General features: G+C 42.3%; 1 protein-coding gene across 3 annotated transcripts in view; it reads left to right on the top strand.

Annotated features, from left to right (window-relative positions):
* The first annotated feature begins 2,496 nt into the window (after nucleotides 1-2,496).
* SIPA1L1 (signal induced proliferation associated 1 like 1) overlaps nucleotides 2,497-12,967 on the top strand; it is a 223,505-nt gene continuing 213,034 nt past the window's right edge. For 2 of the 3 annotated variants that reach the window (XM_061462655.1, XM_061462657.1), the window contains exon 1: nucleotides 2,497-2,557. The gene's annotated coding sequence lies outside the window, so the exon portion shown is untranslated. The remainder of the gene's footprint in view (nucleotides 2,558-12,967) is intronic. The other variant, XM_061462656.1, reaches the window with a different exon arrangement.

Raw genomic sequence — 12,967 nt, forward strand, 5'->3', positions numbered from 1 at the left:
CTGTATCATTTTCCCTTTCTGTTCAAATGAGAACATTAAAACACAACTGAAGTGACTTGCCTATGGTAACACAGCAAATCAGTGGCAGAAGAAGGGCTGGAATTCAGAAAATCTTGTGGTTCTTGGGGCCTGTCTACACAGGGAAACTAACTGAAATGTCAGCTGTGCATCCTCCATTTGTAACAACTAGTCAAGCAGAGGCCAGTGCGTGAGTACTCTACCTAAGAGAGTCCTTTTGTTCTGGAATAAATTGTGCATTATTGAGGCAAGGTAATTATTTTGGAATAAAAGCCCTCTTATTCCTGTTATTCTACATCAGCTGTTCTGACAACTTCCTTATATAGGCAGGACGTAAACTCTAAATTCTCCTCCTCACCAAACCTAGTTAATTATTGCTTAATTATAAAAGCACAAAACTGTTTGTGCTTCAACATAAAAAAAATAAACGAGTTCTGGATACCCTGAGACCTCTGAGAACAAGCGCTGCACCTGAGCGCTGCTGCCCCCCTAACTGCAGCTCTAGACACCAAGGAGAGCATGGTGAGAACAGCGTCTTGTCCATGCCTCATGCTGGCAGGCCCTGCTACCAGATGTTGACCTCTTAGATCTGGATTCAGGCAGAGACCGCAGGGGCCCTGGAGCAGGAACCAGCTCCTGTGCTGGACTGTGGCCAAGAGGGTGTGTGCCTCCACTGCAGCCTCATCTCAGATAGCACATAGGCTAGGCTAGTGGTTGGTGTCAGGCACTTCTCCCTTCCTGTGTGTCCGAGTATCTCCCTCATCTTATGATCTGACAGAGCAGCAGTGTGTGAAGGAAGATAGAAAACGGTTTGGGAATGCACTAGCCTCATTAACCTCATTAAAGAGCTTGCAAGCCACAGCCTCACTATCTGAATTCTTCTGAGGAAAACAAATCTGGTAATTGCACCCTATGGCTCCTAATGCTGCAGTCACATCCGGCACCTTTTCCTTTGTAGGAAATAGGCTAGAACTGACACAAAAAGCTTTTATATGTAAAATACACCAAACATTTCAGGTTGGTGACATAAATGTATTTAAATATTGAAAATGTTCATATTTGTCTTTCTGGATTGACAATCTCTTTTTATTTTTTTTTTTCATGCAGAGCAGCACAGAGATTCACCCATCCAGAACATTCCTTCTCCTTAGCAAGAAGGTAGGGAGTGGTTTCATGGCCCTGTAACACCGGCAGGAGTCATGACCTGAAGCTGAGGAACCCATAAGAGAGTGAGTGCTCTTTGGAAATCCGCCCAGGTATTTTCACAGTACCAAACACTGAGGTATTTAAACATCAGTACTAAAGATCCATTAGGAACACGTTCAGAAGATGGCAAGCCAGAAGTCTTATTGGTCTTTGCTGTTCATTCCAGGGAAGTGAAGGAGAGTGAAACTAACATCTGTGTGGCAGACCAGCTGCTCACCACAGCGCGGTTGCTCCAGCTATCAGAATGCTGCTGGAATGTCGACAGCCCAAATCAGAGATGTTTTCTGGAGTGTCCTAATTTCGGAGACAGCTCAGGGATAGCTTCACTTACATTTGTTTAACTAAGATTATTAATGTTCTCTCAAGCCAAGGACGATAGTGACAGCCAACAGAGTACCCAGAATGGGTTACCCACTGCTGACCTTGTTCAAAATGTTGGCCATTTGAATTCAGAGCAGTGTTCCTGCAGAACAAGGGGTGATACTGATGTATGCTCATACTTATTTTGCATGTCATTGATTTGTTACCTCTGGTGGATATCTAGGCAGAGAATTTAATCTCATTTGGCTGACAGAAAAAGAGCTCAATATACACATTCTGCATAGTACCGGAAGGTTTTGCCTGTGTGTCAGTAGCTAAAGCGACCTTCTCCCTTCAGGTCCCAAGGAGGCTGGAATGCGATGTAATGATCAAAATAAAAGTTATATATATAAATATATATATATATATATATAAAAGCAATTAAGACACAAAGTCCTGAGAGAGGCAAAACTAAAGTGTACAGGGCATGCCCCACAGAGCCTAGCTACCGACCCCACACATACAGGTCGCTGCTGGGCGTGACCATGGCCACATAACCCGCCGCTGGACACGGACACGAGGCGGTTCCCTGGGTTTAGCTCCACAGCCCCGCCGCACGAGGCGGTTCCCTGGGCTTAGCTCCACAACCCCGGCCCCCCCCCGGGGGCAGCCGCGCACCCCAGCCCATCCGCCTGACCGCCTCAGCCCCCAGCCACCCGCCTCCAAACCCGCTCCCTATGGGGCCGGCGAGGCGGGCCGTTCCCGGCGCGGAGGGCGCTTAGAGCGGGCAGGGCTCGGTGCAGGCCTCTACGTTCCGCTAGGCCCGGCGCTTGGCCGTTGCTATAGGAACGCGCGCCGGGCCGCCGGAGCGCGGGCGGCGGGGCAGCCCCTCTCGCGAGAGCTGCGGCGGGGCGGAGCGGAGAGAAGCAGAGCGGGCGGTGGGGTGAGCTCATCCCGGGCGCGGATCTCCGCGCAGAGCACGGTCCGGCAGAGCGAGCGGCGGTGCCGGCTGCCGCCGCCGCAACTTTGTTGGGTGAGTTGCGAGCGGGAGCGCCGAGCCGGGGCGGGCTGCGCGCCGTCCTCCTGCCGCCGTGCCTGCCGCGGAGCCGGGCGCGGGGAGCCGCCGAGCCGCTGACCGAGGGGTGTGTGGGGGGGTGTGTGGGGAGCGGACCCCAGCCCTGGCGCTGCACGGCGCGGGGGCTGGCGAGGGCTGGCGGCCCGGGCGAAGCTTACTCGCAGCCCCGTTGGGCGGGGGGTCGCCGGAGCCCGGCGAGCTCTTGCCCGGGGCGGCCCCTCAGTCCCCACCGGGGGAGAGCCGAGCCGGTTTTTTTTTTTCCGGATTGGTGTCTCCTTCTCTTCCGGGAAGGCAGCCCCGAGAGGGAGTATCGCGGCCGGTGCCCCGGCGGGAGCGCGGGCGGGTGAGCGGCCGGAGGCGGCGGTGAGTGGCGGCGGTCCGCGCCGTGTGCCGCTCCGCTCCGTTCGCGGCTCCTCCCGCGCCGCCCAGCCCCGCGGGGGCGGCCGCTGCCCTGCGGCGGGAGAGGCGCTCCCTGCGGGACCGGGAGCAGTGGTGGCGGCGGCTCGGGGCTCGACGCGTAACTTGTGTGTTGCTGCGAGTTGCACTTCAGTGCCTTGTCCTTCACTTCTGATAGCCGCCGAGGGGGAGCTGTGCTGGTTTTGTTCCGAGGCGGTGCTGGGGACACGGTCATGATAACAATTAGGTAATTCAGTGCCGGTGGGGATGCGCTGACTGCTCATCAGCTCATGAGGGAGGGGGTGGAGGAGCAAAATGTTTGCGGATGGTATTTGATTCTTCACTGGGAGCCTAGAAAAGTGGAATGCCTTAAACTGGATCTTACGGGGAGGGAAGAGGAGATAGGGAAGCAAGGAAAGGTAGGTGAGAAGAGGGATAACCTTCCTACGAGGAGTTTGTTTGCTCTTCCCCCGCTTTATATTGCATGAAGTCTTGATGTTAATGTCCTCATGCTATATTTAAAAATAACTCGTTATTTGCACTAAGTGTGATGCAGCTTTGGCTCGTTTAATGAGGCATTCGCCCGTTCGTGTCTGATGAAGTAGTGGTATGAAATGGGAATTGCTCAGGTTAACGAAGATCTCCTTGCATAACCTTGGCCACAGTACGTGTGTGTTTTATTTGGAGGAGGCACGTTATTTACCCAAAGAAGAATACATAGGTGGCTTTTGGATAATATTACAAAATCGCTTTTAAAGATTTTTGCCTGCAAGATCGCTTCTAAACGTGCTAGTGATGCCGCTTTAATGAACCCACTGCTGTGTGCTGAAGTGTATCTGTGAGCAGGGACCCTGAGTTGATGACACAATGCAAATTTGTTTTCAGAGTAGAGGTGTCACATTTCATTACCTTTCAGGTCATGAAAGGATGAATCATGAAGATTTGTGTTTTCTTTAGAAAGCAGTCCTTTTGGAGTTTTGATTGTGGGTTTTTCCTTTTTTGTTAGCTATGGGAATTAAGCATTCGATTCCTTTAAGACATAAACCAGCTTTGTGTTAAGGGAAAAGAGTCTTTCCCCCTACACCATTTTTTGCATGTTGTTACTGCAAGTACTAACTGAATAATAAACACCTGTGTTTTCTCTGGTGGAGAGTTTGGTCGTTATTTATTTGGAAGGTTTTGCTTGGCTGGCCTCTGCTCCTCTTCTGCTGGAGGGGTGGGAGAAACAGGTGGAAATACGAAGGTAGATGTTTGTGGTAGTTGTAATTGCAGAGAGAGATCTCCAAGTTGGGTTTCACAGTCAAGGCTTTTATGCCTTAGGCCATCAGATGCCATACTGGTTATTAATCCAGAAATGATGTGGGAACTTCAGATTTATCTTTTCTTAGTTATGAAACACATGTTCTGCTTAAGCAAAGCTAAAAAGTTTCATGTTTGTTTGTTTTCTCTGTAACTACTGTCTTTTTTTCATTGATTGCTAACTTGGGACAGATTTTCTTCCCCCTATTTTAGCAGTGTTTGTTTATGGCTAGTAGATTAAAGGATGTGCACTTAGTTGCTCAACAGTGTCTTAAGAAGGTATTACTGATGCTAATAAAATGCTTAGTGTTAACATTGCTGCTTGGGATACACATACTTAGCTTTCGGTTGTGGTTTGTAGAGCCTCTTAGATCATGAAGTCAGAAGCAAAATGGGATGTCAACTCTGACTATGGCAGGGCTGTGAAAGGTTGCTTGATTAAAGAGGTGAGCGGGTGTAGAGGTAGGCACTGACACAGAGCTTTGAAAGGGTGGAGCTGTGGTCAGAAATAAAAACTTAATATGGGGACATGTAATTCACAACCTATTTTTTCTATGATATATGATTGTGATTTCACTTACGATTGTCATTTTTACTCGTGTAATTGGTCTGGGTTTGAGAAGCCTTTTCTCTCATGTTTATCAGATACATAATTTTAAGGTTTCAGATTAACTTTTGTCTAGCTGTTGTTTTAAAAACCATGTCCAAATGTGGCCTTCCCACCCTCCCTGATTTTCAGGATTTTTTTTTTTTAATCAAGCTTATAAGCATTTTGCTGCTGCCTCAAGAATGTTTTGTTCTTACGTAGCTCTTTGTCCTCTGTTGTAAATGTGTCTCAAATACATCCTTTAAAATGTCTATTTAAGAATTATGAATTCTGCTAAAATGAACACATTTTTTATTTCTAAGGTAGGAGATCGAAACTTAAGAATATAGAATATTGCTGCTAGTTATTTTGGATTTTACAAAGGTTATGTTCTTCCAGTTAAGGTGGATAATTTTATAAATACATTGGGGAGATAAGAGGTAGGCTTGTAAGAGAAAGGGCTGAGGCCCAGCTGTATTTCTTTTCTATTCCTTGATCTGTTTTGTCCTGTAGTATGTCCACTGTAGAGAAGGAAAAGGGAACTGTTTTCTCCATACCAGTAGTTTAATACCTTCAGCAAGGGGGTTGCTGCAAGCTATTGAGTTCTTGCTGCTGCTGGTTAGAAATCCTGGATGCCCTACTGGAGTGAAGAAACATAGCTTCTGCCTTCATCAGAATTTCAGTTGCACAACTTGATTTCCCTAATGCTGACATTTTCAGAGGTTTAATTTTATTCTTGTTGACCCCATGTGTTGGTTAGTTGGCAAAAAGTCTTGATCTGTTTCCTTGGCTTTCTAGGCTTCTTGCAGATTCCTTTTTTTCCTCAGCAGCTTCTTAATTTAAATATTTAAAAAGTCAATAAAGCATGATTTAATTATCTTTCAATACCTTATTATAATACCTTTTTATATCTTTGTTTACTTCATTATCCATCTTAGATTTTTATGAATTTGTTCTGAAACCCATTTAAGTTCTTGTTATGACAGAAATATAGCAATAATAAGTGCAGTTACTACTTTTCTCAATGTAAATGCATATATTCTAAAATCTGCTAGGTGAGGCTTTTGTTGGTTCAGTATATCAAATTAATAATATATGAAGTATCTTTCTGTGAGGGGATAAAAATGTCACATTGTTCAGTGTTTTATGTTTCCAGGGAGATGTCACTTCAGTCTCTTGAAATCAAGTACATCCCTCTAAATAGCAACTTTTAAATACTTTAAGCTTTATATTTCAATGAGTTCAGTTTAACATTGGAATGAGGATTCTAAAGCTGGAGGCTTATAGAGTGGGATTTTAAGGGTTTATGAGAGGTGAGATAGTCTGTACTTAATGAAAGGTAATCGATGTTTTCTGGGAGTGGAATCTTGCCAGCAGTGGTTAACTGAAGACACAGCTGTAAACCCGTAGATGATGGGCATTGGTGAGGCTGAGTGGTAATAATTTTGTGGTTTTGACTAATTGTGTTTTTTAGTCCTTATGCAGCTGGCAGTGCAAGACTAGCAGTCTATAGCAGTTTCAGTGTTAGCTTTGGTAGTAGTTTTGCACTCTGAACTTTGGGAAACCCTTTAGGAGTTGCAGAGGCACTAGAAATGCTTGGTTACTTAACTGTGCTTTTGAACATGAATCAGCAGATAGAATGGTTTTAGATGTCTGTCTTTGAATATGTAAAGCTAAGTTATGTCATTGTCTCAGCCTCTTTAATTTTGAATTCTATAGCACCAGTTTGATGGGTAGGCTGCTTGATTTAGATTCTGCCACATGTCTTTTATGGTAAGTGTTAAGTGAGACTAAGCATTTGCAAGTCTTTGTTTTCTTTACGGAAGCATGTTTTAAAGAGCACTTCATTTAAATATGGTGGCATAATACTTCTCATAATCTTGATAGCTGGTGAATTGTATGATTACTAACTGAGTATTTGTCAGTGTTGTTTCAAAGGTCTGACTCAGTGAGTGGATCCTCTCTTGCAGGCCTGTGTTTAATTAGTAGAATCAAAATCAATCATGGTTTCGCCTCTTCATACTACTTAATCTTCGATGTGTTGGATGCTGGAGTACAGTAGCAGTAGCTCATATTCCCTGCAGAGTGGACAGATCTCAGTTTTTGAGAGAGAGATCAAGTTTCTAAAAGGTACATGGCTGTATAGAACAACTTTTCTGAATGTGGGGTATTTATAAAGATAATACATAAGGAAGAGTTTTTAACTGGGAAAAGCAGTCTATGCTTAGGCCTGAGAGGCACTTTGAAATTTTTATTGATGTTTTAATACTCTTTTGCCTTTGATCTTGGGCACTGTAGAAAGTGGAGAACACTTCCTCAGGTGTTAAAGATTAGCAAAATACCTTTTGAAGACCCAAGTTTTATTTTGGAAGTTGTCAAAATTTAAATAAGCTACTGGCATGCAGTTGTTCTAAAGCTGGGTTGTTCGTCATGGTTCCATATGGTTTGTTTCAGTGTTCAGAATCCTCTTGGTGGTGGTTATTTCAATTTGTGTTTGTTTAACTTTTGAGGTAACAATTTTTTAACCTTAGGATACTCATTTAGACCTTGGATAGATGTTTTTTTACTGCAGCTATGAGAGACGCATGCTGGTGTTGAACTTGTGCATCAGCATGGGGTTTTATCTCGGTGAAAGGATTTCAAGTTAACCCTGAAATATATCTTGATTTTCCCAACTGATGATGACATAGTGGATTAGAAACCTCAACTAGCCGACATCAGGAGAAAACAGGCTCTCATTCCAGGCTGCTGGAAAGCACTTCTTGGAAGTTGAGCCTAACTTAGAGAAAAGTTACCTGTTGAGTTTGTTTGGGAGACTTAGTTATGTTTAATATACTTGGCTGGTATTATTTTGTGGATTTTAACGCTTGCTTTTCTGGGTGGGAGAAATTGCCAAGCATCTTCCTTTGCTTGGCAGCCTGCCTTGCTGGCTGCTTCTGTGTGGTGGGTGGTGGGGTTCCAGGAGTATCAAGAGCTGCTTTTGTAGCATGGCTCTGCACTCTGCATTTCTCGAGTCACAATGCATGTTAAGGCACCATCAGCTAAATCCATTGTCTTCTGACCTTTGAATTGAAATGGCAGGCTTATTGTATGCTGATGTGATGTGAAATAGGATTAATAGAGAACTCTTTTTAATGCTGGCCGATAATATCTGTAGAACAACTGCTGTGGTAGCAGAACTTTCTGTATGCCAGTTGCTCACGTCAGCAGCTCTGATGAGTATCTTAGATTTTCTTGTGGGTGGCAATGCAGACAACTCTTTTAAAGAGTTAAACATTTTTAAATACATACTTTTGTGGGTTTGACCAAATATTGCATAGCCACGAGTACCCATTTACATTGTTCTTGGGACTTTTTTGGAAATGTTTGAAGTTGTATTTTCATTATTGCCTGTTTCTTTTGGTCTGAAGAAGATACTGGTCTTAGTCTACACTCACTCAAAATCCTAACTGTACTTCACACCTTCATATGAAGTATTTGGTGCGGTTCCATGATGACTGGTGTTTTGCACGAGATTATAATTTTCTGGTTTATAACTTTTTATTTTCTCTGTTCTTTTTGGTTTAAAGAATGCTTCTTTTCTTCATATAGTTTCAAAATTGTTACCTCTGTGTGTGGCTTTGTCACTTGGTCTTAACAATAGCAAATAATTTGGCAGAGTAGAAGAGGGTCTCTGGCTGAAGGTGGGGGCAGTGAAGTCTCCCAAAGTGATGCCATTAGTACTTCAGTAACTTTACTTTAGACAGAATTTAGTCTGGTCTCCTAAATCGGATGTCCTGAACACAGATGTGGTTTTATGACTATTCAGGGTTGGGCCACATTTGGTGAACTTCTGGGGAAGGAATTTTTTTCCTTAGTTTCCTTTAGGAGAAATCCAGTTTATACACACCAAAAAGACTATAAAAAGTAAAATAAATCATTCTGAGGGTGGTTAAGCACTGAACGGACCACCCTAGAGTGACTGGTGAATTTCCATCTTTGAAGGCTTCTAAAGCTTGACCGGACAAAGCCATGGGCAACTTGATGCAGTGTGGTAGTCAGCCCTGCTTGGAGCAGAAGATTGGACTCCTGGGTTACATCACTTCGGGCTCTGCTGACTGCTACTTGGTAATAGCTGGAGGGCCTTCTCTAAGGGCCCTACTGCTTGAAATACTGGTGCAGATACAGTTTAAACATACATATATATGTGTATATATATATTGTTATAATATATATATTTCAACTAATGTGAAAGTTTTACTGGGTGTCCAGTCCATTTGATGTCTTTTTCTTGGATACTTTGGTAGCAGCGCTACCACTGGTGTCAGTTTCACAGCTTCCTACTGTTGGCTCTCAGGTTGCAAACCTGCAACAGGAAACTCTATTTCCTTTATCTGTGGGCATGCAAGAAAGGGGGAGGTGTATTTATTTATTTTCCTCCAAGAGGCCGATGTAAGAGGAAATGTACACATCTTGAATGTTTTTATTTTGTGAGGGCCAGAGCACAGATTTGCCCTTTCTGAAGAAACTGTGGCAAAAATCAAACTCCTCCACATTTCTGGAGTGTAACACGACTTTGTTTTTAAAAAAGCAAAAGACAATGGGTGATGAAACTCAAGCTGCAGGCTTAAACGTGTTACTGTTACACAAAAGCCATTTCACTTCTTGTCTCTGAACTATTCAAGGATATCTCAGTTTTGTTTTTGTGGAAGAGATTTCTGTCTTCACTTTCTGAATTGCCAATCTTTAAAAAAAAGAAAATAATCTTAGAGGGCCTTCCCTGCTTCCACATAATGCAGCTAAGATTTCCACCACTTCCTTTCTTTTCAGATCAGAAGGGCTGAAATGTTTTTTTTTTTTTTTAGGTTTCTAGTCTGTGCAGAAGGACTGCATAACTGTGCAAAAGATAGTTCTGGTCTAACAGTCTCATGCCTTGAAAATAAATATATCTTTATGAATGACATGGTACTGGCACAGATCTTGTACTTTGCTGTATTTAACAGCTTGTTGCATGAATCAGAATAAAATAGTTCGATAGACTGCACTGTATTGATTATACAGCAGTCAGAATAAAGAGTGAAACCTGATGCTTTCCACCAGCTTCTGCTAAAGCAAACACTTGGGAGTGAGGGAAGGAGAGATACTTACGTAAAAGCTATTTGCATAGTTTTTCCTTTCCTTAGATAGTTGCCTTTACTCTTTCTCTTCTTTTGCCCTTATGCAGTCTTTGAAGAAGGCAGTGTTGACAAAGTCAGTTGTGTGTTTTCTTAAATCTTCCTCCTGTTGACTTCTGCAGCATCTTGCAGGGTAGTTACTGACTCGTACTTGACATAACTTGGAAATTCCTATGATGTCCCAAATCAAGTGTTGTTCATTGCATTGCCATACAGAGAAATGGTAGGCGAATCTTGTTAGGATGCCTTTGTTAATACAGCAAATGAAGAATGCTAACATACTCTTAAAATATGCCATTTATTCGAAATTGAAAAGGCCTGTTGAGGATTTGAGGTTGTGTGGGTTTTTAAGTCATGTCTGTACAGTGAAATGAATGGTCATGTTACTCTGGAGTACTGCTTACCACAGACACTTCCACTCTGCTGTTCAAACTGTGGTATAAGCTCTGTGGCATAATTTGAGAGCTGTAAGTTAATTCTTACCTTATTATACAATTACCTCCCTATCTAGGCAAAGCCAGATGATCTCCAGAGCTACATGGGGGTTTTTATCTTGCATTAAAATTGTCAGGAGCTTTTTTTAATCCTGTGCTATTGTACTGTTATTTTCATCCAGAAAATTTTCAAGGTTAATTAATGTGCTACATAACATTTGAGAACACAAGAGGTTATTCTGTCTCCAAACAGTAATAGAATTGGGTGTGAACATGCAACAGTGTGCAGTATTTCAGATGTAATCACTTGTATATGTAGTGTTGATGCAGTAAAGACTTTCAAATTTGTTGGTAATTTAAAGCACATCTCCAGTAAAACAAAGGTATGATAATAAGTGGTAATTAAATGTTGCGAATGGTTCTCATCACAGTTATTTTACCAGTTAGTCATTTTCTGCTGATTGCTGGCATCATTAAAACTCAGTTTTTTAGTATGTAAGTCAGTGCTTACCTGAGCAGCTGAGCGGAGGTTTTCTATTCTTGCATAGTTGAAGTATGTTTTTGTTCTTGAACCATAAGTGTAATGACATATCTCAAACTGCCAGCAACTTTGTGTGCCAAGGGCAAGAGTGCACATGTTGTGAATATGCTCTTTAACTCGGAGATATAATGCACCTCTTCTGAAAATTGGGGAGGCGGACACAGTCAATTTGAGAACAGCTTAGCAGTTGTGCAGAACTGGCCACATGAAAAATAATTGTATGCAAGGTAAACATTGCCTCCTGTAGAAGTGCAAGATGCCCAGAGATAGAAAACATCTGAAGTGCTGGGGGAGGGGAGAAGCTTTTGCTGCTCCTTTTTTGTAAGCCTGCATTTTGTTTAAAAGGAACAAAACCCAAAGCAATTTCTCCTAGGTGCCAAATATTCCCAAGTATGATGGAGTCTAACATCAGGTGATGGGTTTCTCCAGTTCTTGAGAACTCTTGAGTGTCTTGAGGAGATTAAGTGACTTGGTGCTGAGTAAAACAGGCCTCACAAACTGATATAAGGAGAAAAATTAAGGAGTTGTTGAAGAAGGAATTTGAAGATAAAATCCTGATTTCATCGTTCAGTTATGTGTAAAGAGGTGATTAAGATTAACAAGGGTCAAACTTGAAATAATTGGTGAAATGGAGAGCTAGTGGACAGGTTTTGAATAAAGTAGCACTTTGATCACTTTTTTTTTAACATTAAGGAAGCTGGAGAGGGTAATAACCATAAGAATTGTTAGGTCATTGATTAGTTAGAAAAAGTTGGGCTCAGATGAGGAGGAATTATAAATGATTGTAGTGTTGTTTGCCTTAGAGCTGTCAGTTTTTCTAATGTGGGGGACTAAAAGACTTTTGGCAGAACAATGAGCTTCTGTTTGACATGGCATTAAAGCATCCAGAGTGACCATGACCAGTACTACTATTTAGTTGGTAGCTGCTGAAAAAGTAATTGTTTGAATTGTGTATAAATCTTGTTGGTGAAACTGTCTGAAGAAGTGAATTACCATCTGTTTCCCCTTCTCTTTTCTGAGTATTACAGTTTAGAAAGGAACAGTCCAAAAATCTCTGATTCTCTAGCCTTACAAGTGAAAGAAGACCTATTTGAAGGGAGGTGGGAGAAGAATCAGCACAAATCTGGAAAGGTGAAGCTAAATGCTTAATATTGTGACTAATTTCTTAAGTTTTAATCCAGGTTTCCTCCAGAATGACTACCTTTTTCTAGGTATTGACAGAAAACGTGGGTAGAATTAATTCTTACTTGAAGCTTGGCTACTAATTTAGTACTTTATTACTTGTAAGAGATAAGATACATGAGGATGTATCTTACCAGACAGTATGCCTGATTGTGTGGTCCTTCATATTCACTTTCTTACAGGGGGAAAGAAAAGGACTTGAACAGTGCTGCTCTATTTCAGTAACATTTTACAGGTGGCAATAAAAACTTGGCTCTTCGACAGTATGTGGGTGTCGTGTGCTTGCAGGTAAAGTTGTTTAATGTCAGCGTTTAATACTACTTTTGAAAATGAAGTAATTGCATGTGTAGTGTAATGCAAAATACCCTTGAATAGTGGTTTGTTTCTGCATTACACTATTTTCTTGTTGCTGATAAAAGAAGTACAAAAAACCTTTCCATGCTGGAGATACAAAGCAATTTTGCCAGGTAGAAAGATTGCCTTTCTAAAGGTGGTGGTGTTTTTTGTTTTTGAATCTTGGGATAGTGCTGAGTGACTGTTGTTCTTGCACTGAGTTTCTGCCTTAATAGAGATAGCTGTCTTGTTTGCTGTAACCCTTGTTTGTTATCACTTTAGTACTTATCTGAGGTGCCAAAAGCTCTTGAGATGTATGGAAACTTCAGGTAGGTTAGTCACTTGAGTAATGGCACCCCGTGTTGCAAGGCAATGTGTTGTATTATCCCTGTGATCAAAATTTGGAACCGAACTTAGGAGAGTATTGAAGTGCCACTGCTGTTC

The sequence above is a fragment of the Pezoporus flaviventris genome, unplaced genomic scaffold (assembly GCF_033815535.1).
Source record: "Pezoporus flaviventris isolate CSIRO_AGI_PZ_B2104156 unplaced genomic scaffold, CSIRO_AGI_Pfla_v1 ptg000035l, whole genome shotgun sequence".
In the NCBI taxonomy this organism is placed as follows: domain Eukaryota; kingdom Metazoa; phylum Chordata; class Aves; order Psittaciformes; family Psittacidae; genus Pezoporus; species Pezoporus flaviventris.